This window comes from Simochromis diagramma, unplaced genomic scaffold, assembly GCF_900408965.1.
Source record: "Simochromis diagramma unplaced genomic scaffold, fSimDia1.1 OVJJ01000343.1, whole genome shotgun sequence".
Taxonomy (NCBI): domain Eukaryota; kingdom Metazoa; phylum Chordata; class Actinopteri; order Cichliformes; family Cichlidae; genus Simochromis; species Simochromis diagramma.
Genome location: NW_024386831.1, coordinates 8,386,473 through 8,390,039, shown reverse-complemented (window position 1 = coordinate 8,390,039; position 3,567 = coordinate 8,386,473). Strand labels below are relative to the sequence as shown.

Below are 3,567 nucleotides of genomic sequence, written 5' to 3'. Positions count from 1 at the left end.
TCTACAATACTTTTCCTGGTGTCCTTCGAAAGCTCTTTGGTCTTGGCCATGGCGGAGTTTGGAGTCTGACTGTTTGAGGCTGTGGACAGGTGTCTTTTATACAGATGATGAGTTCAAACAGGTGCCATTCATACAGGTAACGAGTGGGGGACAGAAAAGCTTCTTACAGAAGACGTTACAGGTCTGTGAGAGCCAGAGATTTTCCTTGTTTGAGGTGACCAAATACTTATTTTCCACCCTGATTTACAAATAAATTCTTTACAAATCCTACCATGTGGATTCATGGATTTTTTTTTCACATTCTGTCTCTCACAGTTGAAGTGTACCTCTGGTGCAAATTACTGACCTCTGTCATCATTTTAAGTGGGGGAACTTGCACAATCGGTGGCTGACTAAATACTTTTTTGCCCCACTGTATGTGTTGTTGGAGGACTCGGGGTCTGAAACGTTCCTCCGCAGGCTAATACCTATGCAAACAGACACAACTGCAGCAGCATAAAACAAGCATTGTTATTACAGCAAAATGCACTTTCCCTGTGGTAAGTCAACAAGTTAATTAGATAGAAACATATGACAGAGAAAAGATGCTGCAGATGCAAAACTCAGAAGTCCCAGAGACATGTAATGAATCAGCCTTTGGCCTCTTTATGAGAGCTGCTGTGCTGCTGTGAGCTTCACCTTACAGGGAAGCTTCACTGCAAATCACCGTTCTCTGTGCTACAGTAAAACCTCTCTGCTCTGGTGGGAGTGGGAGAGTTCGAGAACACATTAGCCCCATCCAAACGGCACAAGTATTTCAGAAAATGGTCTGAGTATGAAAGTATGAAAATGAAGTGAACCACATGCTATGACCATCAGCATCACCATCCAGCCTCAGCTGAAAAGTCGTGACACTGGGCCGACGTCTCAGACGGTGCACGGTCCAAAATATCATCAAAACACTAAATGAAGGAACATCTTTTGTAGAAAACTCCATCTCTGCAGCAGAGCTCCAGACACTTGAAAAATCAATGCTATGGTGCACTGAAGCTGATCTGATAGTGTCTTACAAAAACCTTTTATGTTGGTTTATCAAAAGTACTGTGCAGCCAACAAAGTGCGATCCAGAATGAGGGAGGGCGAGAAAAGCCTCTGAAACACCTCCACGCAATGTCAGTGCAACATGTAGGGATGTGGCCAAGGCGGATTAAACTGGAGGAGGCAATAATTACCCCATCTGATGATTCCTGGCAGTGTGCTCTCATAACCACCATAACACATAACTCATGTCAAAGGCCTATCGGTAGGCTTGAAGTAACGATTCATTAGAGGCTATTTATAATAAGGAACAGCAGGATACTACAGTGCAGCTCACATTTATCTGCATGAGGTGTATGAGCAATAATTGCATCAGGAACTTAAGAGTTTGTGTGCGCGTGCCATTAAAGAATAATGAATTCAGTCCGAGCACATGTGGCTGTAGGGGTGTGAAACCTTAGCGCAGCAGGTCGCTTTTGGCTGACAGGTAGGGATGAGACATGAGCTACGGGGCAAAATAGATGCACAAGTCCTTAAAAAACTCTCATGTCAAGTTTGAGATGTGTTATGAAGAGTTTTCTAAAACCATTTTTCAGAAGTATAAGAAGGATGAGCCAAAACGTCACGACCACCTACGAGACGGTCGGTGCAGCGTGGACCTGCTGAGGCCTGGACGCTACAAGACATGAAGGTGACCTTCTATCTCACAACAAGACGCGAGCAGCTGATTATCTGAGGCCTGTGATGTAGGCGGAGCCTCTGTGGATCAGACTGGTTTCATGTCCTGTCACTGCTGTATGGTTTCTCCGTCCTGTGACCTCTGACCACAAGAACAGCATTTGTGAGACGTTTACAGGCAGATAATCTGGACCACGTCAAAGTCCCTGACATCTCTACAGCTGTCACCTTCTCCTGTATCCAACACACTTTGTACAACCACACTCACTGTTTCCTTGACGTTGTCTGCCACATCTGCTTCCTTCGTGAAGTCCCTATAGATTTAGTACATTTGTTGTATGCTTCTCGAATGAGATTCATTATGATGTTGTATTTGCTGCAGATTTCACAGGTAGGGAACTGTTCTGTACTGCAGGCTTCATTTATTATGTTGGCAAAAACATCAAACGTGTGAATGGATTCTTCTGATTCCTGCTCCGTGCATTCATCGTGTTTGTTTGGAAGGAGCCGACCTAACCGACCGCCTTGGGATTCGCTGAAGTTTGGTTCCACAGAAGAACCTTTGAACCCCATAATAATCAGCAGCCTTTCCTTCCCCCAATTATTCTGCTGCTGGTTGGCCTTTGGTGCACCAACACTTCAGCCTCCCTCAGGTATTTCAGACGTCTAAAAGAAGCATAACATTTACATACTATGTGCAGTGTGACTATAAAATTAGGTGGCAATTAGGTAACAATGGGGCAGGTTTAACTAACATCAAACAGTTATTCAGATGTGATATTACTCTTCTGCAGGTAGCGCTGTGCGCATCCAGGCCTCACAGGACTTGGATCAAAGAACTGACAACCTTCTGTTCCACTTTCTGCTGTAATGTCCAAAGTGATCTATCTTTACTGTAAGGTGTCTGACTGCAGCGTGCCGTGGAGTACGGAAGATCCGAGGATTCAAACTGAATCAAAGATGCAGCGGCAGGAGTTTTCCAGTATTTTTAAATGTGGTGCACAGGGACCAAGAACACGCCAGAGGAGCCCACAGGACATCAGAGCGTTTCTACAGAAATACAATCAGAACAGAAAACAGGATTTTCAGCCTCATGTGCAGCCCTGTCATCTATTACAGCTTTATCATGCGAAACGCGGGGCTGCATGATAATTTCAACATAATCATAATCATAACCTAAAAGTCATGATCCTTATCAAGTCCCTAAACAGTAAACAAGTTGTACTTCCAAAATATATTTATAGTAGCTGAAGTAACTGTCCTCACTATGCATTTCTGTTCTATATATGATATCAGTGGATTGTGATTATTGATTTATTGATGTGTAAATCTCTTTAATGTTGCAGCTGACGATGATGATTTTAATAACTTATAAATGGCTGGACAGTTTGATCTATAATACTGAATCAGCAAAATGATAACTAAAGCTTTAAAATAAATCGTATGGAGTATACAGTGTAGTGGATGCATCCAAAATATGGAATAAACACAGAAAGCAGCACAACATGGAAATCCTTACAAGTACATTAAAGTAACTAAGTACATTAAAAAGTGTTTGAGTAAATGTACACATCCCTGCTGTGAAGTCTCCACCTTTATTTATACAGAAGAGGCTTAAAAGCTTCATGAAAGAGGTCTGACATGAAGCTCATCACATTTCGGTGCTTTTTCCTGAGATGTCACACACTTTGGATTCTAGCCAATCATTTTACGTTTCCGAGGATAGTAGGCGGGTCCAGGTACGTACGTTCTTTTAGAGCAGAGCTACAGATTAAAAACGCCCAAGGCGAAGCGGTCAAAGTCTGGCTGTACTTCACAGCAAAAGATGCAAACTCAGCAGCAACAAGTGCTTTAAGCTGATACTGTGATACT

At 42.9% G+C, this 3,567-nt stretch overlaps 1 long non-coding RNA gene across 1 annotated transcript; it reads left to right on the top strand.

Annotated features, from left to right (window-relative positions):
- Window positions 1-421: 421 nt before the first annotated feature.
- On the top strand, window positions 422-3,290 carry LOC120731049. Its single transcript, XR_005695267.1, has 2 exons — window positions 422-2,348; window positions 2,490-3,290. It is a non-coding gene; the product is annotated as an uncharacterized LOC120731049 (long non-coding RNA).
- The last annotated feature ends 277 nt before the right edge of the window (window positions 3,291-3,567 follow it).